The sequence below is a fragment of the Anser anser genome (genome assembly GCF_964211835.1).
Source record: "Anser anser genome assembly, chromosome: 2".
In the NCBI taxonomy this organism is placed as follows: Eukaryota; Metazoa; Chordata; class Aves; order Anseriformes; family Anatidae; genus Anser; species Anser anser.
The window spans coordinates 86,654,863-86,682,655 of record NC_139721.1 but is presented as its reverse complement, the minus strand read 5'-3'; the positions used below and the strand labels follow the sequence as shown (position 1 = coordinate 86,682,655).

The 27,793-nt window shown below is 36.3% G+C and overlaps 1 long non-coding RNA gene across 1 annotated transcript; it reads right to left on the bottom strand.

The window, feature by feature from the left end:
* Nucleotides 1–27,793, bottom strand: LOC310893280. Its single transcript, XR_014578873.1, has 4 exons — nt 27,621–27,793; nt 10,115–10,261; nt 8,075–8,165; nt 1–7,767 (listed from the first exon to the last, which is right to left on the bottom strand). It is a non-coding gene; the product is annotated as an uncharacterized lncRNA (long non-coding RNA).

Genomic DNA, 27,793 nt, shown 5'->3' with positions numbered 1-27,793 from the left:
TGCAAATTTGATGAAAAGTCTGAGACCTGTCATTAGCAATGACAATGCTGTATAACAGGGCTGCAGTTCATAGATTTTTCTTTTCTCACAGCCCGTACTTCTGCAGTTTCATTGTTCTTGATACTGAAGTAATGCAAAATAAAGGTAAATGAATTGTGCTGTTATTGTGTTATTGCAGCTCCAAAGTGTGAGAAGCACATTCTGAAAGATTGTTTTCTGAGACAAAATGTAATGCAGCTGCCTCAGAAAACTCTACTTCTGATCAGGTGAAAAATCTGTTCTCATTAAGGATCAAAAGATGGAGGCTCTACTGGTAGGGTGATACTAGGCACCACCGCCTTACAAGGCTTAGAAGTTCCAAGGTGGTAAAAACATTTTGCAGGGAAAGCAGTTAGTTTTCCTGCAGTAGCAGTTACTAGTAGGCTGTGTCCTATGTCATGTCATGAGGTTGGTGCTGATTACCTGCAGACTCTTAACCCTTGCTTGTCATGATGGGATTACATTGTCCAAGAAGGCTTATGTGTTGTGATTTTAATTGCATTATTTTGTGCTCAGTAAGAATTATGAGTTTGTTGTGAGCAGTTTATTTTATTCTTTTCCATCCTTTCCACAAAAAAAAAAAGTTTCAATAACAGTCTATTTGTAGATTATGTCACTGCCAGTTTACAAATTGTTCTGTTGTTTAAATTGCTGTCATTGTTTCTTCTGGAGTGTGTGTAAAGGATACATTTCAGAAGAAAATGTACGAAAAGGCAAGTGTTGCTCTAATTTTCTTTTTTGTTGTTGTTATTACTAGTGGTACTGCAGTAACCTTCAAAAGTCTAGACACTATGCACAATATCATGCTTAGTTACAACTCAAGAACTTAAAATATAAATACATTTTTTACCTGAAAATGTGCTTACTGTACAAGGAGGAGCAAAAAGTAAATAAAGTTATAGCACAAATATCTCTTCCTATGCTTCTGTAAAATACGTATTACAATTTGTGATTGAATTAGGACTGCACAATTTGGCCCATATGTATTTCAAAATCTCCTATGAGTTTTTTGATGGCGTTTCAAATTCTGACTAACAGGCCCATCAGCGAGAATTAGCTGTAGCCTGTGAGTATCCTGCTATCCAATATATGGTTTCTCAATATTCATATATTTTTATATTGACAATAGAAAATGCCCAAATGCTTCAGTCACAGAAGTCAGAGCAGCTGATAAAACATAGCTATTATTCAGAATAGAGCTCTGCATTGTGTCATCAATGTGAATATGATATATGGTCTTCCTGGTGCATGCATGAGGAAAAAAAATAAAAAGTAAATGCAAACTCTAAAACAATGTAGTACTTTAAAATAGATTTTATTTCTCTAGCTTGCACATAGAAAGTCTAGGAAAACATTAACCTGAATTGCTGAGAAGTGGTAGATTTACAGAACTATTGAAAATAGAGTTTAAATTATATGAATGTCACCTTTATAAAGAAGTGGAAATAACACACACAGTGGCACTTCCTACTGCAGGAAATGATGTGCTGTGCAGCAGAGAAGGCTATGTATATATGTATATATATATGTATATTTATATGTATATATAAGTATATATGTATATAAGAACCTAATGCAGGAAATGACGTGCTGTGCAGCAGAAAAGGCTATGTATATATGTATATATATGTATATAAGTATATATGTATATAAGAACCTAATGTCACTGGAGAAACTGATAACTGTTCTTCAATGCAAGTATTCATTGACTTTCATTTCTTGGGCTCATTTTCAGTATTATCATTCTGATTTAAGCTGTTAGCTGTTATTTTCCTTGGAAGTTTAATTAAAAACAAACCAAAACAAGCCAGTCTTATTTTAAACAGAACCACCTGCCAAATGGAATAGAATTTACTTGCCAAATACATGAGGTGATAGTATATTTCAATATAGAAATAACTACTTATTTAAAATTTATTTAATACTGATAAACTTATAAATAAAATGTTGCAAATATTTCTGAACAACGCATCTTGTGACTTCTATCACCATACGTAAAATACAATTGATAGCACTGAAAATAACATTCACAGATTTCTGTCAAATGGACTACATTTGAATTTTAATTAATTGTTGTGTATGCCTATTGTCAAAAAGACCTATTTTTACATAATCAGGAACATGTAGCAGAAGACTGACACTTGTCCATTAGGAAAAGTGATGGAATTTTAGTAGTGTTTGTAAGCTGCCTAGAAATATACATATATATATTATTTTATTATTTTATTATTTTTAATTTTATAAGAAACAGAAATATCTCTTCTTCTGCAGTGGAAGGTAGAAGAGTAATGACTAGCTCAGAATAGTAGTAGGGATAAGGCAGAGAAGTAAGCGTAATGCTTAATATAGAAGTCTTTCTGTTTCTTCTTTGGAGACAAAGCAAATAAGTTACTTTCATGTGATGTCTTTGTGAACTGGAGTTTGGCCAAATGAATGCAGTCTGGCTGGTTGCACCTCTGCCTCCAGCAGTCATGATACATTTCTTAGGAGAGTTCTGTCCTGCCCTGAAGAAGCATTTATCTTAATGGGAATTCTTATGTTATGTGTCAGGACCTGGACTTGTAAGCTTGACTTCCCGGTTCAGTCTTGGCCCTGTCGTATCACTGCAGACTTACAGGGTGATAGCTGACCCTGGATGCTGTCACAGAACCATTCTCCTTGCTTGCGCACTGTGGCATTGCACCCTTGTCAGTGAGTCAGTGGCCTGCCCCTGGCTCACCTTCCTTTGCAGACCAGCCCCTCTCTTAAGGCTGTTTGACAGGTAGATTGGGTGGGAGCCAAGTGTAAGATCCTCAGCCTAAAAGCAGCTCCTAAGCAATGGAGGAGGGAGCCTCCATTGAGGTTTCTTCCAGTTCTTCAAAATAGTTCTTACCAGCAAGCTGACCTTAAGCACAGAAAGATAATCCTGAGGAAGAGGAAAATGTGCTTCTGTCCCTGACAATATATGCCTCATCTACATTTCCCCAGAGCTGGTAACAGTAACAAAAATACACATTTGCTAAAATTTGTTTACATTTTCATTTCTTCTTCCAGTTTGCCTTACAATTTCAAAAGGTCCAAAATGTCTTTTGGAGTTTAGTTTCTTCAAAGAGATTAGTGAAAGATTTCTTCTGTTTTCCCAGATAAAATCACCATAAGATCACCTTGAAGGTATTACAGTAGAGGTTTTTTGTTGTTGTTGTTGTTGTTGTTTTCACTAAAGTAAGGAGGGAAAAAAAAAAAAAAAAAGGAAATCACTGGAACAGTTTTATCAACTCCTAAATTCAGTATGAAGATTTTCTAACATCCACTTTATCTCAGTCAGCTTCTAGAGAGAGTTCAGTGGCAGGGACTATTGAGAGTGGCCCCACTGAATGATGGAGAGTGGTAAAAAAGATCTAATCAGTGCTGTTTCCCAGCTAGATTGCCAAAGGTCTGGATGCAGTTGACTTGGATAGAGAAGACTACTGAGTCTTAACAAGCCTCCACATGTACCAGATCTTCCAGGTCCTGGGTAACGAGGACCACATCATCAATGTACATCAGCAAGGACCACCAGCAACAAAACAGAGGATTGGCTTGTCAGCAATAGGATAGATTTGTCATACAAGGGCCAGCTGGGGTGCATTCCTCAAACAGAGCAAACAGGTTTAATAAGGGTTAAACTGTTCTTGGTGAAACATTCTGCAGGAGCACCCAGAGACATCCACAAAGGATGAAACTGAATTTCACCAGGTTGCCCATGAGCTGTCATCCCAAATTCTTCAAGGCTTCCTCCAGGTTGAAGAGCAGAATTGACAGACAAAGTAGAAGAAATCTTAGACATGATGCAAGCTGTCACATACACTTTGGGTTACAACTACACAGGTTGGAGGTGGCAGAAGTTTATTTGCTGTTTTGTCATCAGGAAAGGGGAGTGTCAAAACCACATTCCAAAGTTTGCCCCAAATAAAGGAGACTGAAGACTTCAAAAAATATCAGGGAATCAGCAGGTCTTGGGACTAAAGCTAATTTGCTGAAGTTTCACACTGCTACTATAGGTGTTGGCGATTAGGTGCAGATTTAGGAAAAAAAGCCAAGATGGATCTCGTGCCAGTGCCAGGATCTTGCATAATGGCAAACTCAGCACCTACATTCTTGCAAATTTTAATTGTCTATGGCCCCCTCTGGTTGTCTCAAGAATGGTGGTCGCTCATTTGACTAGAGCCATAGAATCACAGATTGCCAAAATGGTTGAGGCAGAAAGAGACTTCTGGAGATTGTCTAGTCCAGCCTTCTGTTCATAGCAGGGCCAACCACAGCAGGTTGTTCAGAGCCATGCCCAGTTGGGTTTGGACTGTTTCCAAGAATGGAGACTCCACAGTCTCTCTAGGAAATCTATTCCCCTATTGAATCATCCTTACAGTAAAAAATATTTTTCTTATGTTTAGGTGGAATTTCTTGTACTTTAATTTGTCCCCTTTGTCTCTTGTCCTGCCACAGAGATACTACTGAAAAAGTCTGATCCCCTGTTCCTTACTTCTTTCCTCCCCTCTTCCCTGTGATTCCTCTGCCTCAGGCTGAACAGTTTCACTTCTCTCAGCTTCTTGTCATGTGGCAGGTGCTGCAGATCCTTAATTATTTTTTTTTGTCCTTTTCTGAATGTACTCCAGTATATCTATGTCTTTTTTTGTACTGTAAAGTCCAGAGGTGGACCTAGCACTCCAGTTATGACCTCCAGTTATGGAGTAGAGGGAAAGGATCACGTCCCTTGACCTGTTGAGAATGCTCTTTCCCATGTAGTTGTTGATCTTCTGTGCTGTGAGGACACAGAGCTGGATCATGTTCAATTTGTTGTCTTTGAGGACCCTGAAGGCCTTTTCTTCAAGGCTGCTTTCCTTTTTCTTCAAGGCTACTGCCCCCCAGTGTGTACTGGTGCAAATGGTCCCTCTAAATGGCAGCACAACCATCTGGTGTATGAACGACTCCCCTCATTTTTGTATCATCTGCAGACTTGATGAAATTGCACTCTGACCCCTCATCCAGGTCTTTAATGAAGATGCTGAACTGCGTCATCCCCTGTATTAGCTCCTGAAGTAGTGACTGGCTTCCAGCCACTTAACGCTGCTGACCACAATCCTTTGAGCACAGCAGTTCCACCAAGCTTCAGTCCACTTCACTGTCCACTTACCTAGTTTGTACTTGGTTTATTTGTCTACAAGGATGTTCTAGGAGACAGTTTCAAAGACCTTCCTAATGTTCAGGTCAACAATATCCAGTGCTCTACCCTCATCCATTAAGGCAGGTCATCTCCTCACAGCAAGCTATCATACTGGTTAAGCATGATTTCCACCTCATAAATCTATGGTGACTACTCCCAGTCACCTTCTTGATCTTCATGTGTTTCCAGAAGTATAACCTTCATCACCTTCACAGGAACTGAGGTGAGGCTGACTGGCCTGTGGTACCCTGTGTCCTCCTGCCTGCCATTCTTAAAGGCAGCAGTGACATTTGCTTTCTTCCAGCCCTCAGGAACTTCCCCCAGTTGTTGTGACCATTCGAAGATAACTAACTGTGGCTTTGCAGCGATATCGATCAGCTCCCTCAGCACTTGTGAGTGCATCCCACCAGGTCCCATGGTCCTGCATGTGTTCGAGCTGTTTATTCCTTCCCTAAACTGATCCTCCTCTACTAAGGGTAAGTTTTCCTTGCTCCAGACTTTGCTCCAGATCTCAGGGGCCTGGGATTCCTGGAGGCTGATGCTATTGGTAAAGACCAGGGCACAGAAGGCAGTGAGAGCTTTCTCCTTCTCCATATCCTTTGTCATTAGGTTCCCTGTTCCATTCAGCAGCAGGCCTATATTTCCCTTAGTGTTCCTTTTGCTGCTGATGTACTGAGAGAAACCTTTCTTACTGTGTTTCACATCCATTGCCAGATTCACCTCCAGGTGAGTTTTGGTTCCTGAGCTTGGAGGGGTTCTTTGAAAATCTGCCAGCCCTTCTGGATCCCTCTTTTCCCCAGGGCTGTATCCCATGCAGTTCTTCCATGCAGGTGCCTAAAAAAACCACATGAAGTCTGCTCTCCTGAAGTCCAAGGTTGTTCTGCTTTTTGTGTCACTCCCTCCTTGCTGCCTGTAGAACTGTAGTTGCATACCTCAACTGATTTTCTCCAGTGCATTTCCACAACCCTAACAGCAGCAACCTCAGATGATATGGAGGAAACTCCAAATCCTTGTGAGGATGAGAGATCTGTGATTTGTATCTTATTGCATTTATCCTCTAAGATCACAGTCACATTCAGAGCATCTGCTGTGCCTTGGTCAGTGGGATGGGCTCAAGGCTCCGGATACCAATTTGAGGGGAAGGGGAAGAAAGCAGTTCAAGGGAAGAAAAAAACTCTGCAAATCCTCTCCAGTGCTAAATGACAGTGCTACTTGTGTAACTGATGTAAAATTAAGATTTGGTTTAAAGAAATATCCTTTAAAAACAAAACAAAACAAAAACAATAATTGAATGATAAATACCTACCAATAAATGTTGCCTTTTATTCATAGAATTACTGTACTGTCCTTGCTTTTGTATTTTATAAGCCATGTATGTGACATGTTAAACCATTTATTACCTGACAGAAATTGTTGCAAATTTGAACTGAAATATCTAATGAGAAAACTTTCACAAATAATCTTATATTCTGATCCTTTGGTTTCATTTGGGTAATACTTGCACTGAAATTAATCAAAGTTTTGCCTGGGTAGATAACAAGATTGGATATGTGATGTGTACCATGTTTCAGGTTTGCCTCATTGCACAAGAACATTGTGTCTGCAACATGGAAATTGCATACACTAAAACCAGAAGTCTTTCGATGCTCTCTGTAGCAGAGGAAAATTTGTAGTGAAAGCAGAGGAATCAAGTTCACACATCCACGGGACTTTGTCATTTCCCAGGGGTCACCATACACTGAATATTATGGACAGTGCTGAGTGATCTTGGGAACAGCTTTTTTTTTTCTTTTTTTTTTCTTTTTTTCTTTTTCTTTTTCTTTTTCTTTTTCTTTTTCTTTTTCTTTTTCTTTTTCTTTTTCTTTTTCTTTTTCTTTTTCTTTTTCTTTTTCTTTTTCTTTTTCTTTTTCTTTTTCTTTTTCTTTTTCTTTTTCTTTTTCTTTTTCTTTTTCTTTTTCTTTTTCTTTTTCTTTTTCTTTTTCTTTTTTTCTTTTTTCTTTTTTTTTCTTTCTTTCTTTTCTTTCTTTTATATTTACAATAATTAAGAGAGCAAAATTTTATGTAAGTCTTCCATAGCAACTACCTGAAAAACAGTTTCATTCACCTCCAGTGTCCCACAGGCATGTCTGATAGTCATCCTTGAGCTGTTCCTTCATTGCATAGTAATTGTGGAGACAGAACCACAGAACAGACATCTCCAGTTGAATTCAAACCTCACAAATGCAGAAGTAGAAAAATATTTACATAACAGATGAGGGAGAAGTGACCTGAATACAACCAGAGAGTAAAGAGAAATTGGCATATATCGGTATAGGTTTTCATTATAGCAGAAGCAGTACAGCACACCTACTCCATAATATTTCCTGTCCTTCAAGGTTGTGTGAGATGTTTTGGTGTGCTAACCAGTAACTCTTAACTGAATTCAATTATTGTTGGTGTGGACCAGCCCTAAGATAAGTGGGACTTTGTTGAATTTTTTCTTAGGTCTTGCATCAGTTTTTCTTAGGTGGAACTACAAGAAGCCATTTCAGGGTGTCATTATTTCACATCTGTGAGTGAAAGATAGGAATGTTACTTGTTATTCTGCTTTGGAAAATCTTGTGTTGCGACCTAGCTATACATGAGTATATAGTAAAATACATGAGCATACAGTCAAAATAACTTTGGTTCTTGCAAAGGGGGGGTTAGGTACAAAAATAAAAATACTTCCAAACTAAGATGTACTATAGATATTGCTCAGGTGAAATCGTGGCCTGCCAATTGTGTTTTGTGTTTACTCTCCCTGTCTTTTCTGATGGCCATCCTATTGCTAAGAAAGGGGCATTTGACAGTGCTGAAATGCAGTGTTTAACTTACGGTGAGGCAGTTGATCCCTGTGTGAGAGGCAGTATAGTCTCTTCGAATTCATTGAGGAGGATACTGTGAAAACCTGAATTTATTGTTTTGCCTGAAGGTTGGAGATAAAAAGCCGGTTAGTATCTTGAGAGTAAAACAGGCTTAGCGTGCTTCAGGGAGGAAAAGAGAGCTTGGGATTCTATTGCAAAAGCATGTGCTTCTGCTAAATTTTGAGTTTGCGGGATCCTATAAAATGGGCTATTAAACCCCTCTGACTCATATCCTGGTCCATTAGGGAGGGAAAGGGCCAGTCTTTGTCTGATATACTCTCAGTCTCTTAGGATAGTCCTTTTTCCTTACTGCCAATGGGTACTTTATATTTCCCCTTTTTCTTCTCTCACTGTAAAAAAGCAAACAACTAATCTCTTGCCCTTCTACCAGCCCTCTACCTTGATTTCAAAATGATACACAGAAGCAGGGTTAAATGTCTCCTGTGTGACCTTCATGACAGCACCTTTTTGTATCAAAAGGGGCATTTTTCTTGATAGTCTTACAATAAAATATAAACTGCTGCTAAAAAAATAAAAAAGAGTTCAAAAAGAATTCAGTTTTGATTTTAGCTAAAGCAGTGCTAATTTGCAGTGGCTAGTCCAGCTTTAATGCAGATACGTTATGAAGTTGGAATAATTAAGTGTATTTCTGCACTGTGAAAGAATTCTCAGCTCCTTATTGCTATGCTCTACACTCGCTACCCATCTCTATGGCAGAGAAACCAATTCCTTCAGACATGAAGTCTGTGCGAAGTTCTGGGAAGGATTCCCTCCTGAACAGCTCCAGATGCTCTAGTTTGGCTCCTTATGCACTATATACTTCTCTAACCCTTTCTTGGATTTCCTTGGGTTATTTCTCTCAAACACTCCCCATGTTATATTAGGTCATATAATACAGAACCTCAATGTCTTACCATGAAAATGCTAGCCTCATGGGCTTTGATGGACTCTTCCCTTGTTTTTGAAAGTTTGGGCTGACTCACAGGGGGATGGGTCAAAAAAGATGATGGTTATGTCTTAGAGATGCTGATCTCAATATCATACAGTGGCCATGCAGCCAGTATGCCATAGAGGGAGCTAGCTGTAAACCATGTGGTAACAAGACATTTGGCAGCATATGCCTGAGAGACAGGAACTATTTCCGTACGTAAAATGCTTCAGCAAACTTTTTATCTACATTCTTTTCTACAAAGATGTACGGATGTACTGGTTATGTGCTCATGCGCTCTTGGGTGGACTTACTGAAATTAGCAATTTTTCACATAGTAAATAAAGTTGGCACTTGTGTCATTCATGTAGAATGATGACATTTGTATGCACAGTATGCACATAACTGAAGTAATAGTTTTCCAGAAATATGTATAACTATATGTAGCTGCTGTAATTAATTCCCAGAGTAGTGAGAAAAGCACTATAAAATAAAAATATTAACCTTCAGTAGCATGTTGTGCCTGTAAGTCAATCTGTTTTTTCACATTAAAAGTCATTTAGTTTATACCTGAATGCATTTTTATTCAGATCAGCCCATCTCATTTTGCATGATGCTAGTAATACCCACGCATCTGCAGATGTCAGTGGCTTTTGACTGTTGAACTGAAATATCTAGAACAGGATTGGAAAGTTTTTTACATAAACTTTCAGTGCTGAAAATGAACTAGTATGTATGAAGAAAGACCATTAAGGCATATGAACAACTCAGCCTTCACCTTAAGTTTACAAAGTTGTCTAGCTGTGATCAGGGGCTGTATTCTTCAATACCTACTTACACTAGTGACTTATATGTCTGTCAATGCTAAATAATCTCCAAAATTAACAGTCAGACTGCCGGTGTTACACAGGTATTTGATTACTGGGAAGGCAAGTTTTAGTTACACAGCAGTGTGTACCTAATGGTTGATGGTATCCATCATACCATAGAAAAAGTGGCAGGTTTCCAAAGCTATGTAAGCTTACAGTAAATTGTCATGATGAAAAGAATAGTTAATTAGAATAAGACCAGAAGACAAAGTACCTTCTTCAGAAGTCCAGCTGAGTGACTTATGGAGACTATGGTCTGTAGTTTGGTCATCTAGAGGCTTACATCAACACCTGTTCTTGTTAGAGAAGTCACTGGCTTGTGCATTGGCTTCTGGGGGATGAAGTTATATTCATGCAAGAACTGCACAGAAATACAGATTTTATTATTATTATTATATATATTTTTAATCTGACAGTCCCGTTGCAATTCACATACTGGTGTACGATTGAAAAATATTTAGTGCCTTTTATAGGATGTACTATACATCATACGTATACCATCATAAATACGTGATACATGTATGATTATTATCATACATAATCATTATGTACATTATGTATGATCACTATGTACGTTATGTATGATCATTATGATACATTATGTACATTATTTATGATCATTATGATAAATAATCATCATAAATACATGATACTATACATCATAAAAACATGATATTGTACCATGTATTGATACAGGGTGTATAGTAATATGACATACATGAAAACAATTATTACAGTAGAAGCTATTAACCTATACTATGGCACAGCTAATGTCGGCAAAGGTTCTGCCCTAGTCATCGGGAATATAGTAACCATTTGGGTGTGATAAGTCATTTCTCATATTTTACAAATAATTTTATCTGCCTTGCCTTGTGTTTTCTCATTGTAAAATAAGATAGATCTATGCTAATTTTATAGAAACTATTAATAATTATTGACTTTTACTGTACTCATTTGTGATATTTTTATAGGCTGTACAAGCTGCAGTGTTACTATCATTGCATACAGGGACACAAAAACTAAACAATAAAAATGAACATTCACTTTTCACTGGTAGATATTTATCAGAGATCAGTTCCTTTGTTGAAATTGTGATGTTTCGTGCAATCATACTGATTTTGACAAACTTTTCATTAACAAAACTGATTACAGAAGTTGAATGCCTGATTTCCACATTTCTGTCATTATAGAAATTCTGTTCTATCTTTGTCATTATAGAAAAATGACATTTAGACATTATAGACAATCCTAGCTTTGATGATTCAAGAGTGTCACAGGAGGGAATCCCTTTGAAACTTCCAGGACTTCTGACTCTCCAGTTTTAGGCTCCTTCTACAGACATAGGAATTCAAGATGAAAGTTTATTTCTTTATTTTTAATATACTTGTTTTAAATCCTTCTGTATTTCCTTTAGTTGGAAAATAGAACGCCTATTTTTTCTTTTGGAAAACAAAAGTATTGCAAAAAAGTAAATGAAATTCTGACCTTTATTGGGCCCTATGGTCTTCAATTTGAGTGCAGGTAGAAGCAAAGTGAAGTCAACCAAGTAGGATTAGTGAACATTTCACACCCATTGTGTTACCATTACTGTAGTTATTTACTGAAATATTTGCTAGGTCTGTAGGTGCACACAGGATTATTTTACAATGTGAAGCCAAAGGTTCTGACATCCACAGTGAGAATCCCCAAACAGTGAAACAAAATATGTGAGGATAAATTGTTCCTCTCTCATTTTATTTTGAAGTTAATTTGTTGTGAAGTATATCTATTATGTTTTGTTGTTTGTTTTTTTTTTTGGGGGGGGGGGAAGACAAGCTTTTTTTCCTTTTTTATATTTAAAAAATTTTGGCGTGTGTTTTATTGTGGTTGTGCTTTAGGTAAAGGAATTCTACTTGCAGTTTCTTACAGTGTAAGCACTGGAGATGATGTGTCTTTTTTCTAATTTTCAGAATTCCCTCCAGAATCTTGAGAATTACTGAAGTAAAATGGGAACTTCTTGATCTCTGTGAAAATGTGTATTTTATTGAGACCCTGCCTGGGCAAGGGTTGAATAATATATTATATACATATATTACATTGTATACTGTTACAAACTTGAAAGGATCAAACAGAGATTTCCTTCTCAGAAATGTGAGTATAGGATTTTCATACACACCCATACATAAAAAGAGGAAATTAACATTGGAGTACAAAGAAAAGTTTTCTGTTACACTCCCCAAGCAAAGGTCTTTCTTTAAACTACCATCAGCAGCATTATGCACCTATTATTTTCTGTTTGATTTATTTTCATGACAAAAATAAACAAACAAACAAAACATCAGCTTCAATGACGTTTTTGTCTATGTAACATTCATTTTTATACCATCATTTCACTGAGGTATTCTTCTTGAAAAAGAGCTGCATCTTTCAAGATAATTTCTCAAAGCATTTTCACTGTTTTAACTGCTTTAAGGAAGCTCAGCAGAGAAAGGACTCTGTTGATGTTTATCACGAGTACCGAAGTAGGAGATAGACTTGTACTAATCACAATTCATGGTATTAAATCTTTATGGATTTGGAAAAAAAAATATCATCTCAGAACCAATGAAATTGTTATACTGGCTTTCACGGTCCAGATTCATACAATCACTTTTATGCTAGTGTCTCTTGATTGGCTTTTTCTCTGTTCAGTTTAGGTTAATCAAAGATGCTCTTCGTTGTCCTTCACTGCAAGAATTATTTCTTTCCTTTGGTCATTTGATTTAGACACATCATATCCCTAATGATATAAAGCACACAAACACAACAAAATTCATCATGGGATTTTTATTTTGTTTGCTTGTTGGTTTTTTGTTTGTTTGTTTTGTTTGTTTTAATATTATTTCCTTTAATATCCCTCTGCATTACCATCATGTTATACTTACTGTAAAGTATCTTGTAAAACATAAGCAGCAGGCTTTTGCCCAGTTTCTCTCCATGCATTGCCACTGCAGTTTGAATTTTGCACACATCTTAAACACTAAATTGTTTAATGTACCTCATAAAAATTCTCACTTCTTAAGATGAAATAGCATGTACTTTGATAAATACGCTGTTACCTTTTGTGTAATACTTCAGAGGGCTCCAAGTTCCCATCTTCCCAGTGTCTTGTTCTGAGATTTCTATTCCCTATAAATTATTTTTGCTTTAGACTAATATTACACTGGTGAGAAGAATCTACACTATAGGGACATCTTTGTTTTCTTGTCGTAATTGGGTAGAAAAAGTGAGATTTTTGTACAGTAGTTCTATTTTGGGAGTAACTTCAGGGATTTACTGGGAGGCACATTCTAAAATAAGATTTTGAATGTAATATTACATCTGTTGTTACTTAATCTGGATAAATTCATCCTCTTTAAAAGAACATTTTGAGGCACAAACTTTTTATTCTGATCAGCAGTTCATGAAAAAGACTTCATAAGAAAGGATTCATATTCTCCATTCTGCAGTTAAGAAAATGTGATTTATGAAATCAAAGACACAGAATTTTAAAGTGTCTAAATTTAATAGCAAAGAAGAGAAAACGTTATTTCTTCATCTCTTTCAAAAAGCATAAGATTTTCTCTTTTGAACTCTGTCTTTCAAAGGTTATTGAAAATATTGAAACATGTTAGAAATACAGATGAGAAAAATATTGTTATTCCATAACAACTTTCAGATATTAGGAAGATATGACTTCTTTACTGTGGTAAGACACTGAGTGAGAAAGAGGGAGTAGTGCATTCCAGAATAATGAAAGGAAGTGAAGACTTACTTGCTATTGAGATGATGAGAATCACACATCCTATATCAATAGTGGCAATTCAAAATCATTTGACTGGTTAGACTCTGCTTCAAATGTGATATTAGAGAACCACATGATATTCAGAACAGGAAGCATAGGAATAACAACATATTTGCAAGAATATCAGAACTATGTTTGGGGTTGTGAATTGCAGAAATTTTCTACCTCGGTATCTCCTACATTCTCAGGAAAGGTGGTTCTGTCTATAGAAAGTTTATCTTAAAATTGGGTTAGAATAGCAGCTTTAGAATTGAGCCATGTTAAATGTTTGCGCAGTGCCTTACATATAAGACAATAACATTATGCTGTTTTTTCAGAGAAGAAAACTGAAGCAGAGATGAGAATATCAATGCACAAACTCACACTGCAGCATTGTATTCTTATAAGAGAAAGGTGAATGCATTTAAATATGTTTCAGTGACAAATGTCCCAAAAGTATTGAGAGGGAGGTTTCTGAAGGTTTCTGAAGATGTGATGCATGTAACACTGAAAATACTGAGAAGAACTATTGAAAAATATGCATCTATGTGAGTGGTATGAGGAAAGAAAGAACAGAAAAAAGCTAACCAAAATAAGAATAGTTTCGCAAACCATTCAGGTCCACACTTTGAATAGCGTGGTTAGGTTAGTTAGACTTAGTATGTTTTCTTAAAAGTTTCTTTAAAAAGGGTATTGGATAAGCATTATTCACTTCTTTTTGTCAGGTAACTTTTGCACCATCTTCTGCAGGCAGAGCATATAGAGGAGAGTCTCTCTAATGAAAAGACCTTGAGGTTATAAATGATTCTCTCTTACAATAACAGAGGGAGAAGGTAGAGTGCTGCTGGCATTCCTCACTAGAGTTAAACTGTTAAAGGACCAGGTGAGATAGAACTTGTAAATATCCTCAAAGGTAACAATAGCTTCGGGATCCAGAATTTGAGAATCAGATATCTTTTTTAAGAAAAAATGTGATTTTTTGGGGGGGTTTGTTTGTTTTGCACTTTTGTTTGTTTGTTTTGTGGTTTTGTTTGTTTGCGTGTTTTTAAGAAAAATAAAATGCTTGCGTTAAAGTTTTCCTACCGGCTTCTCTGAGAGAATGAAAAACACTAAAGACAGTGGGTTATTCTGGCCTGAAAAGGGAAGGGCACTTGATCTGTGAAAGAAGCTTGTATCAAGAACAATGCAGAATTTCCCCTTCACTCTTCCAAGACAAAAAAGGAAAAAATAACAGATTCTCAGAACAAAGTTATTGTTGATAAGAATTTCTGTATAGACTTGTTTAAGACATTGATGTAGACTCTTATTCTGTATGTCTGGTGATTCTGGACTAAATTCAACTTCTCCCTCAGGAACACATATAGGATCAGTAGTAGCAGCTGCCTGAAAACTATGAGATACATAGGTCCAGAATGCTGAATCTAAGTCAGCAAATGGAGTGTCTTTTTATTTATCTTCTCTGGAACATTTCTGGGACTACTATAATGAGGTTTCTTTGTCCAGCTTTTCTTGGACACCAGATTAGCCATCAGAAAAGGTCCAGTTACACTTCTGATAGAACCTCTTCAGGTTGCTGAATGGTGGAAGTCATGGGCTAATTCCATTAGTCATTACATCACGGAACACAAGAGCACAATGACCTTGACAAAGCACATAAACTCATTTCCCAAACAAACATTTCCTTACCAAAAGTATGTAAGTTAAATTTCTCCATTCTGAAAGTTCTTTTGGTTAAATCTGTTTAGCTTTCTGTCTCTACAGCTATTTTTTCACCTCATTGCTAATTCCAAATATGAAATATGAGGGACTCGTGTAACACAAAATATCATTTTCTTTTCCTTTCTCCTGGTAGATTTCATTATCAATGTGAGTTTCTCTGTTGAGTATGTAAGGCTTTGTACATTCCTGGGATGAGCCTTGGAACTTTTAAAATTTGCTCTTGGTTCTTCAAACAATAACCATCAACAAAGATTGGAGAAGCCCTTGTTACAAAGATAAAACTATCACATTGCTCTGTCCTTACCAGATGAAATCTGTTTTGTGTTCATGTCTGATACATTTGAATGTGGAGATCCTGCCTTCATTCTCAATAACCTCAACTCAGGAATGCAATGAGAAATAAAGGGAAAAACAGTCTTAGATGTACGTAGAAAAACAATCCACAATGTCAATCAGGAATTTGAGAGTAACACACAGTCACATTTGTCCACTTACTGAACATTACATTTGATACTGTTAACTTACATCTTGTACTTTTCAGCAAGTTAAAATTACCACAGTTATAAGAGTAAGTTTGGTACACAGTGTGTAGCAAAGCCCATTCGTTAAAAATCTGACATATATTAGATTAACACAGTGTAACGTGTTCTAGGAGTAGATTTCTACATATGAAATGTAGAAGTTTGTGAACTCTACAGAACAAATTGCTTCAGTGTGTCAATGAAACTTATTCCCTTTCTCTAAATTGAATTAAACATTGAACATTTTTACTTTTGCATTTGTTTTTGTGACTGTGCACACAGGACACATCTTGCACTTAATACTCTCCCATAGAACTGAATGCTTACTTCAGGAGCTTAGCAAAATGGAGGAATGTCCAAAGCAAGCTAATAGCAGTTGTGATTCTTTGAAAATGTGCTTTTAGTTGTTTGCATGCATGCATCATTTTCAGTAAACTAAAGAAATTTTCTAAACCTTGTGAATATGTTACGTGGTTTCTGAATATACTCTAAAATACTGTTTCCTTCTCTTGTTTCACTTAATTTGCATCAGACTTTTCACAAAATGTCTCTTCTTTGGTGGGACAATACTGGCACCAGAATTGATTGACAAATACATTGATTGATAAATACAGTGGAGCTGGAACCAGAAGCAGTAACCTATTTTCCCAAACAGATACTGAAATAGTTGCTCACATTCTTTGCTCGAGAGTTGCAGAAAAAGAATATGAATTAGAAACTGGAGGCAAGACAAGTTTTAAACATTCATAATACCCTAGGAAAGGAAGCAGGCAGAGGTTCAGCAATATAAAGCTGGCTGAACCCCAGGGTACAGTGGCTGCACTGCAGACACAGAGAGGCATGGTGTGCAGCAATAGCAGAGTCTGAAAAATAAATACATGAAAAACCTAAACTGCTGAGTGCTCCAGAGGTGACAGCAAGTTCGATGTGACAGATATAACCTTCGCCTTGCAGCTGTTCAGAAGAGGAATGTCTAGTAGAATCACATGCCTTTGCAGGCAAGTTGAGAAAGCTGGAGTTGGAAGTACAAGTACCTATTTAGCTAAATTCTCACCTAACTCCAAGGGATGGTAGTGAAAAGAATAATTACTATGAATAATCCTAGTAATTAGTAAGAATAATCTTGCTGAGACAAAATGTGATCAGAAGCCATTCAAAGGTCTGAAAACTCTCTTCTCTCAAATCAAAAGCAGTGACTTTGTTTACAACTGCTATTATAATATTTGTGTGTCAAGACATTAGCACTATCTACTCAGGGTTTTCTTCATACCTTCTTTTGTCTGGACTCCCAGGCACTGGAATGAAAGAATGGCTGTGGGATCATTCTGTCCCAGCAAAACACCCAGCTGCTGGGTGTGCTCCTTTGATCTGCTGTGTGACAGGAATTTCTGACAGAATGGTGGAAAGACATTTGAAAGAAGATACTATTTAGACATTTAGAAAATCTCACTTTTTTTCCAAATATATATATATATATATATATGGTAACCTGTGGAATCCATGCAGATTTAGTTCATTACTTACCAGGTTGTTCTATAAGAGCAGTATATGAAAGTAGAAAATTAGTTTTTCTGTATATTAGCAGTACTTCACTATTATTTTCTCTTCTTGGTCATTACTAAAATTGTATCAATCTAATTTATAAAGTTGATCAATACTTAACTTTCTAGCTATCTGGATTTCAACTTAGTATGAGATACAAATCAGACAAATATATTAAGTATGTGAAGCATTAAAAACACAACAGTATATATTTTAAATCAGATGCCTTCAAGCCAGCAGTTAATTTGCACATCAGTATGCATTTTAAAATACTAATTTGCACATACTAGTATATTTGGGGGGGGGTGGGGGTGAGGTTATTTGTTTGTTTTTGTTTTTACTATGAAACATTTTTAAAATTGAGCATGATTTTTCATTTAAATCTGAAAAAAGTTGCAGGTGTTTGGCAACTGCGTAGCATGAATATAATCTTTCAGGTCACTTAATCATTGAAGTCTTTCAGGAATAGGAACAAAGACATTTAGTTGTATGGGTAGAATTCCTGAATAGTCTTTCTGTCTTCTTGAGGAACAAGGCTGAAATATTGGTGATAATATACTCGTCAAACATGGTATGACTGAGGAAGACATGGCTTGAGAGGAAAAAGAGAAGAAAAAAGTAGTCACTCATATTTATTGTGAGGAACTGACAGGGAGGTTCTTACAAAATACGGATCAAAATAGAAGGATGTCTAATTCAAATAATTCTTTTAGTGTATTCTGGAAAAAAATAAAATTCACATGACACAGCTCAGTCTGTTTAGAGGTGGGATCAGGCCAGATCGATCAAGGATGTTTCTTTGGGCTGAATACTTGGATCATAATGACTTTCTTGAAAATGTTGAGTTTCCCGTCTTCTGTAGCGATACAAATCTAGCCAGATTATCTACCTCTATCTGGTTTCCAGCTCAAAGCAAAATTTTCCAATGCTGTTAACATCATTCTCAATGTGAACCTTTTCTGCTCTACAATGAGCATTTGTTTGAATGACAACCTAAATTTAATCTGAATTTTATCTCAGTTTCTGGTAATTTGTGAAACATTTTGTGAATTTTAATGATCAGTAGAATATCATTGCAGTTCCCAGAACGATTAATAAACACAAGTTTTCAACAAAAATAATTGTGCACAAGAAGTACTTTGACCATATATATGACTATAAAGTATGGGGATTTCCATGGGAAAAAAATGCTAAAGGATTTAATAAATGATGTTCATACCTTCTCACAGATGATCATACTTTTTCACAGATTCTTTTGGAGAATGTGTCCTGCTTTCAGCCCCCTGACACTTTTCTTTCTATGCTTATTATATTGGAAGGCAAGTTTCATTCATGACCTATGATACCATTTCTTTAGTTGCACACCTCATTAAATTGACTTCCTTCTAATCTCTACAGGTCTCTTTCTTTCTGCCTACTACTGAGTTTCTCTTGGGTAAAAGCCAGTTGATGTACATTAAATATTGGCAAGACAAGAACTATTTTCTTACCATCTTGGTCTCTTCTGCTGGTTTACTTTTCAATTGCTGACAGCTGAATGTAGCCCCACATCTTCACAGCACCAAGGAAGCCTTACTCTGTTCAAGAGCACTCAGTCACCTTTCATTCTTCAGATCACTGAGTGAAAGACTCTCTCCATTAAAAGCTGTCGTACATCTCTCTACACTGTTCAATGAGGCAAGATTTTATTCATATGCTGTAGAAGTATGTGCATTGTCAAATGCCACTGCTTTATCCTAGTATAATATTACTCAAGGTTTCATCTGTTCTTTAGCTGTACTGCAGTCTCTTAAGTTATTTTCCCAAGTAGGATTGCTTCAGTAAGAAATGAAGAATGTTATAGGATTTTTTTAATATATAATTATGATATTTAATAATTTTATTTTAAGTCCGGATCAAATGTTGAAGCCAATCATGATTTACAGTTGGTGTGTGTTTCCTGCCTGGTATCTTTTGAAATTCAAGATGCTTCATATTTGTACTCATGTTCACGTTCTTCCTGATTGCAGATGTGTATTTTCTGTTAGAACTAATGGGAGTTACACATACACATCAAAGACAGAATATGTCTCACAAGCCCAATTTGAAATAGAAATATCTGGAAGACATATTTGCTAGATCTGGTTGTCCTCATACATTATTCTTGCAGGTGACACTATCACTACTGGTTTGGTACCAGATAGGAAATCATTAACAGCTTATTTTCTAATTCATTTCCTGATTTGGATAATTTCTTTCATTTTCATCCACCACCTGTTTATCTCCTTTCTACTCAGAATGTTAATTTCCCTTTCACATTAAGTTCTGCTGAAGTCAGCACAGACGTAAACAAATGGACATTTTTTAAACAATATGCTTCTCTTGGAATTAACTCCCATTTTCCTGAAATACCACGATACTTCATTTCTTATCTGTGGCTTTTTTAATGCATCTTTCATCTAAGACCTTTGTTTCAGTATATTGGCAGTACACTAAGGTCATAACTAGGCATGAACAAGAGAATTTTTTTTATCTGTAACTACTGACACGTTGCCCCTTTTTGGTTTTCAAGGTTGTTCCAAAATAATCTAAAGTAGTACATTTTTTTTTTCAATTTGTATTTATTTTCTTTGTAATAAGTAAGGTTGCTAGTGTAACACACTTCTTTCCACTAAACAAAAAGTCATCAATAAAGTTCTCTTCGCAATGAAGAGAGAAAACATGTCTGCATGCATTTCATGTTGATTTGGCTGAATTTTTTCATTAAATTGTTAAATGTTATTTTTAGCCTGATGCAAAGAAAAAACAAAAGCCTGCAAACCAGCCTTTCTTAAATGTGTTGGTCAGCAAAGACCAAATGAATACATATATTAAACCTGTATTATGACACAATTAAATTACATTTAGTGGATGGTACAGATTCCAGACTTCACTCCAATTCTTTTCTTTCCCGTCATTAATAATGACATCTGTAGCCCTATTAAACCCATCCAAGGTTTAATTCCAGCCATATCTGGTGGTTTTTCACCCTGTTCACTTTTTGGTACTTGTTTAAAATGCCCAGTACATTACAGATGAGCTGTAAAAAGAAATGTCTGTTCATCAAAGCTTTATGCTTCACTATAAAGTGAATGGAATCTGCAGTTCATTTCCAGTATTCTGCTAATAGCCTCATTGAAGGAAAATTTGTGCAAAAGGATTGCTTAAGATTAATCCTTACAGATCTGCAGGGTTGGAGTGCCATACGCTACAGTCTTACTCCTTAAAATGAAATGTTCTGCCCTTGGCAAATGTACGCCTGTGCTTTGTCAATTTTGGCCTTCTGACATCTGACATAACATTCCAGAATAAGGTCCATATATACATAAATCTTGTCTGTATTTGTGTTCAGCTGCCAACAGCTAGTGCTCCTCTAATTGACTTTCTCACCATTTTTGGCATACTGTTCATTTTGTAGTCTGTAAGATCCTTAACATATTATGTTATTTTAAAAAGTCATTTTAGTGCCTGTAACTAAGTATACATAGCTCAAATTGGTTTTCCTTTGCCAGCTGTTTCTGTTTCTATTAATGATGGATGTATACTCACATACTGCATTCTAGTTTGTATAAACAGAACTGGCATTTACAGAATCTCTCAACACTTTCTCACCATCTTGGTTTCCTACCCAGTTTTTACCTTGTGTCTTTTGTCTGGAGGACCTTGCAACATTTCAGAAGGCAAGTGTATACTTACTGGCATACCTGAAAATTATATGAATCTGTAGAACAGGCTTTTTTTTTTTTTTCCTGATAAAAAGGCAGTTCATGTTTGTTAGAAATTAGGTATTCTTTATTCCTCTGTAATAAGGCAATATATCCCTGATCTGATCTTTTTTTTGGTCTTTCTGTCTTCATCCTCAGTCAGCTTATGATAAAAGCAAAACACTCCTAGTATTTGAAAAGAAACATATGATTAATGTGACTGTAGCATGTTTTAAATTAATACAAAGAAATTTCAAATATTTATATATGCTATTCCTTTTTGGCATTACCAAAATACATTTCAACTTTCGCATGAGAATTGCCTTCTGTTGGAAGTTCTGTGCTTCCAACAGTTCAGTGCTTTCTGTTTTCTTGGCTCATTCAGGCAATTCTTTTTTTATTTTTTTTTGTTAGCATGGATATTTAATAAATCCAGGTAAAATTCTGCATTCTTGAGAAAGTGTTACAACAACAACTATGGGTGAAAATCAATATTGGGGTTTTGTTCATGTTCAAAGAAAAAGCACAGAAAAACAGACGTGGCAACAAAACTGGTTGAAAGCTTATGCACAAAGGAGTGCACTCCACATTTGAAATCAGACATAAGCTTGAACTGCACTGCTCAGATCCACATTTGAATTTCACCAGAGTTCAAGGTTACACCAATATGACTTATTACAGATACAAGGAATAAAGCCTAAGGCTGGCTTTGCACTAGTACATAATCTTCTGTTTTTATCTTGCATTTTGCTTAGAGATGTCCCCTTGGTTATTTAAGCATTCAAATTACTTGAACAACAACAAAAAGTTGACATCTGCTTCTACAGAGACTTCTCTTTCTTATTTCGTTCAGGACTTCTCAAAGCCTGCTGTTGATTTCCAATGAATTAGTGGGCTTTCTCAAGCTTCATAAAGAAAAATTTAAGATACTTTGTAAAGGCAGCTACTCACCAGATATGTAAGTCCACTTTCTCTGCTTAAATTTTAAGGAGAAAAAAATATGACACATAATTCAGTCTTGCTCATTCACTGTATATAGTGGCTAACACTAAAGACATTTAGCAAAGGAAGACAGTTTCCAGCTTTTCTCCTGAACCCACAGAACTGTCAAAACCAATCATGCACATAATAGGATTGTACTGCACTATTTCGAGGCACTAATATTTTTTTTATTGTAACCTGGCATTGATTTTTAAGACATATGATATTATTTTATTACTTAAAGCAGTGACAGTAATGGGCTAGCAACCAAGGTAACACCAGTTTAAGCACAGAAATAACTTGACCATGATTCATTAATGAGGTTGTACCAGTCTCTAATCCTGTTAGGTATTTATACTGCTTTCATTTCATTGTACTGCAATATTTTGTAGTACTTATGAAATAATCCTCACAATATCCAGAAAGTCAGGAAATATTTACAATGCTACATAGAGAAAAAGGACCCGAGATACAAAAAAAAAAAAAAAGACTTCTAAAAGTCTTTCCAGCATAAAGAAACAGATGAATCTTTATTGTATTTTGTTCAAGTCATCTGATCTGGTGAGGGACCTAACTGTCCTTCAGATAACTGCCTCCCCTAAGGTCATGTCTGTACTAGAACTGGGAAGAGAATATCAGATCGTGACTCAGAATTCACCTTTACCAGGGGTATTCAGTTGTGTTTTTTTTTTTTTTAATTTATTTTTTTTCCAAATGAATCAGTGCCATTTAGTGAAATTAGCCATTTTATAAGTTTTTTTATACATAACATTTGTGGCAAAGTAGTTTTGCAGGACATATCCATCAAGTGGAGATGCTTACTTCTGCTAGGACATTTCCATGTCAAATCAAATTTCTACAGAGATCTACTGTATTTTTGAAGGGCACTAGTCATGGGCATATATAGTAGAATCAGTGTGTCTGTTATACAAGTTAATGAAAGCCCCAAAGACTGCAAAGCTACATACTAGCTTGAAAATACATTCTGTAAGAACTTTCTTGTCAAGGAAAGATTTTGAGACAGAAGGAACTGCAGTGGAGCTGCCTAATGAAAAATTGGTGCTGGTTTAACACATAATGTTGTGGTAATCCACAGGTAAAGCCAGCCTCTTACTGCTGGACTTTGTGAATATACCTTTAACCCCTACATCTGATATCCCCAATTAAACATTTTTAAGCCAGTGAAGAATTTGCCTGTGCTTGCATTACTTGTATGGTACTTCCTAGCTAGTCCTTACATTCAGATTACCACACATAAAGAATAGTCTGACTAGTTCATGTTTATGGATAACGCAAAGCAAGCTTTAACTATTTGCTTAAAGTTATTAGACAAGATAATTATTCAGCAAACAGTCTCCAAATATGTGACTTGTGCATATTTGCTGCTTGATGTTTTAACTTTATTTTTTTTTGTAATAATTACACTCTTGTTTTACACATGTCACTAACCATGTTTTTGGAATATTGGATAAAAGGTGTTTGAAATTTCTGCCCTATTAATTTTAAAAATTATGAATAGGTAGGAAAAAGTAAGAACAGATTTCATAGTTCAAAAATACTGGCTATCAAAATATTCCACTAATATAAGCATGGAAGGGGGTCTCAGAACAAGACAGAGGACAGCACAGCACTGCTAACACTATGACACAGCAAGGACGCGCTGCAGTCCCTAAACAGTTAACTCAATCAAACCAGTGAGATAATTACCTGGAGCATAGTAAAGCGAATGTAGAAGGAAATATGTCTTTTATTTATGACTAAAATAGTATTAGTCTACAGCAATGGTTGGCTTTCAGTAGATTTATTTGATGGATAATAAAGACAAGGTCCTTGGAAAGATTCTGAAATGCTAATATTTGGAACATTTTTTGTCTAGAACATCTGCTTGCCACACTACATAAATTATTCACTTCTCCTCACACCTTCCTGTGATGTTTAAGCTTCACTGCACAGCAGAACATTGTAAATTGAGAAAACTTTGTATGATGCTGTGGGTACAGTTATGCTGCCAAAAAGCTGTGGCATGGTATTGAAGTAAGATCTGAGGCCATGTAAGTAACCATTTTCAAGAAAGTGATTCATCATACAACAATTTCAAGAAATAAGCCTCCAGTGTAGATCTTATTGATAAATGCTAATACAGTGCTTGCTCCTATAGCTGTCTTTTTACTATTTCCCTCTGTCTATGTCTGTGTGGTATGTTTTTTCCTATGCATTTTCTTGTATTTACTGCCCAATTCAAAATATCAGTCATAATAATAATAATAATAGTGTCAACATACACTGTTCATAGTTGTGTGAGCCACATATTAAAATGGTGTACACTGTTAAAGCTCCGCTATCACTAATAGCAATATGTAAGTTTAAGCTATTTCAATGATTAACTGTATCAGTTAATATTTCATATTTCTCTTTTCATATAATGTCAGATTTTGTTTTGTATAGACCTATGACATAAAAATCCATTAAGACCAACAGGTAAGTGTGGTGTGTGAATGAGAAGTGGTGATATTGTACTGACATGTAGAATAGCTGTCAAGTTTATATATACCTCATTGTGCATTATTTGTTATGCCAATCATCCTCAAACATAAACACAGGATCTAACAGCCTAAAGCAAGAATACAAAGGATGCCTGTACAGCTATTTGTCTGTGTCAGGTCATTGGGAATCTATAATGTATTTTTAAATTTGTTAGAAAAATTATGTAATATTGTGTATTCATGTTGCCAGCTTGTTGAGATATACTTGAGATATACTTTGTTGTCTCTGATAACCCATTGCCTATTATGCATGGTCCCTGTTTTGAAAGCCAGTGGCTATTTTAGTACTTCTGTCCCCATAGTTCAGCAAACCTTTTAGGAGCTACTTTTCCGTCACATGGCAAATTCCCCAAGAAGTGCTGCCTAACATTGCTTCAGGAGAAATATTTATCAGTTCAAGTATTTTTTGAAAGAAGAAATCACATGGAAGTATTCCTACATGTTGAGTGAAAAACCTTCACTCTATTAAACATGCATGCATGACTCCCATTTTTCCTAACTAGAATGTTAGCATATACCTTGGATTAAGCACCCTTTTTAAATACAAGTATCTTTCTAAATCAGATTTCAAGTGTTCAGTCACAATAGACTGAATTTCAGATATTAAGCAGTCAAAACAAACTGCTCATTAACAAGCACCTGTCAAATAATTATTCATACAAAATATTTGGCGTTTTTGAAAAACAAATTCAAGAAAATCATAATACATTGGCAGCCATATTCCAAGAGAACAGAGATGACACTCAGTGACTAAACTGTATTCTGAATTACTTGATTCAGTCTTTTAGTTATTCTTTATTGACATGCTGTACTATTCCAAATGAGGTATTAGTGCTGTTCTTAGAAGCGTGAGTTGTTTATCTAATAAGATAAATAAGATAAGGAGGGAAAGGCATAAGAGATTGGAGAGATGTGTATGTTTGGAATGTTTGAGAGCCTTCCCTTTTTATAAATTAAAAAACCTTCTCATTCAGGAGAAAAACATTTGTTACAATACCAGTGAATATTACAATATTATAAACAAGGTTAGTTTGAATAGTCTTTGGGGGTAATTTATGGAACATACTGTTGTTGTATTGTACTTTTCTAATGCCATGGCCTCAGTTGGGAGTTCCAGCCCTCACACATAATACTGTAATTCTGTGAAAATTCCATTCCTTGGAGTTATAGGTGACAAGGAGGTTGGGAAGGGAAGGGAAGGGAAGGGAAGGGAAGGGAAGGGAAGGGAAGGGAAGGGAAGGGAAGGGAAGGGAAGGGAAGGGAAGGGAAGGGAAGGGAAGGGAAGGGAAGGGAAGGGAAGGGAAGGGAAGGGAAGGGAAGGGAAGGGAAGGGAAGGGAAGGGAAGGGAAGGGAAGGGAAGGGAAGGGAAGGGAAGGGAAGGGAAGGGAAGGGAAGGGAAGGGAAGGGAAGGGAAGGGAAGGGAAGGGAAGGGAAGGGAAGGGAAGGGAAGGGAAGGGAAAAACACTTCAGATGCCAACTTAAATTGAACTTGGCTGTAAGTAAATAACAAATCTGATGTAACATTTGTTGGCAGACTGTTGAAGAAATCATGATGAAGCCAAAGAATTATTCTCTTGGAAACCCTTCTTTAACTTTCAACTGTCTCTGCGTTCAGACACAGACTTGTCTAACACTGAACACAAAGAAATGCTGATTGCAACTTTGATAGAGTTAAAAAGGAATCTATTGTACAATGAATAACTGAGATGATGATGATACTTAGTGGATGGTGGCTTTGCATGCTGTGCCTGCCATTTACACCAAATTGTTATTAAGCAGATGGAAACTTTACACTTAGGATCTCATAAAAGTACATATCAGAGCTTTTGATCAAAGCTAATTGAAACTCTACCTATTTGTTGCACATGTGCAGCAGCTTTCTCCCTTTCTCGCTGCTGACATGCAAGATGATTATTTGAAAGAACTTGCTTCTCCCTAGATTATAAGCAGAAAAGAGATATATATCCAGGGGAGAAAATCTGTCAACAAAAACATTTAAAATTGCTGTAGATGCATTCTTTCTCTGTGCCTAGGCAAAATCAAAAAATGCAAATGAATATTAGGTACAGGCCACTTGCTGTGAAAAGTCAATGATTGTGGGCAAATTTCAGAGAGGTCCCGTGATGTATTTGTGCTGCGTGTAGGCTTTATGTTTCAGGGAACAGTGCTGGTCAGGGTTGTTCATAGCTCTCTAACAGGTAAGGTGGGGCATACTGGTCACAAACACTACACGATACATGGTTACATACAGTGATACTGCTTAACGCATTACTAATTCAACTCATACATCATGAAGACAGTTGCCTGGTCTTTGCAGGCAGAGAGTGTTATCAGCAGGCCAGGAAAAATGATCTCATTCTGGCACTGGGCTATCAAAAAGTAGTGATGCTCACAGCCTGTATCATAGAGGGCAGATCTGGTACACCTACCATCTTCTGAGGAAAGCATGGAGAAAACTCACTTACCAGGTCTTTGTTCTCTAGGGAAACATTCTAAATGCTTCTGTACTGCTCCAGGGGATGCTGCCATTTTAGAAAGCTAAGGCATAACAAATTCGTCTATGCAATATCTTCAAAAAATAATCTTCACAAAGTGGCTACATGAAAAATATACAAGTTTGTGAACCTTTTTTTCAAGGCTAAATTGGCGGTAGCTGTTGCCATCTTCATTTTTCACTGGTCACTGATAAATACTGGCTAAGCCTTTCATTCACAAATCTGCAAAATGTAACTAGGCACTGTACTCCTATCTCACATACAATTAATCAAACAGCTCAACAAAATAACTTTATTGAAAGTAGTAAAGAAAAAAATAACAAGGGAGATGAACAGACCAATATATGGTTAGTCATTCTCCAACATACAACAGCAAAAAGTATTTAAATCTCATTAAAAACTATTTCGGTACTCACTGTGTGTTCTCATTGCGGCACCTGCTATGGCAGCTTGCACCATCCAACTCCTGCGGTGGCACCTCACTGTTTGTGATAGCTCCCCTGCTCTGCCCTGGATCCCACCCAAATGCAAAACCTTGCCATGCTGCTTCAAGAGCTGCCTCTCCTGCTCCACTAGCTGCTGTGCCTGG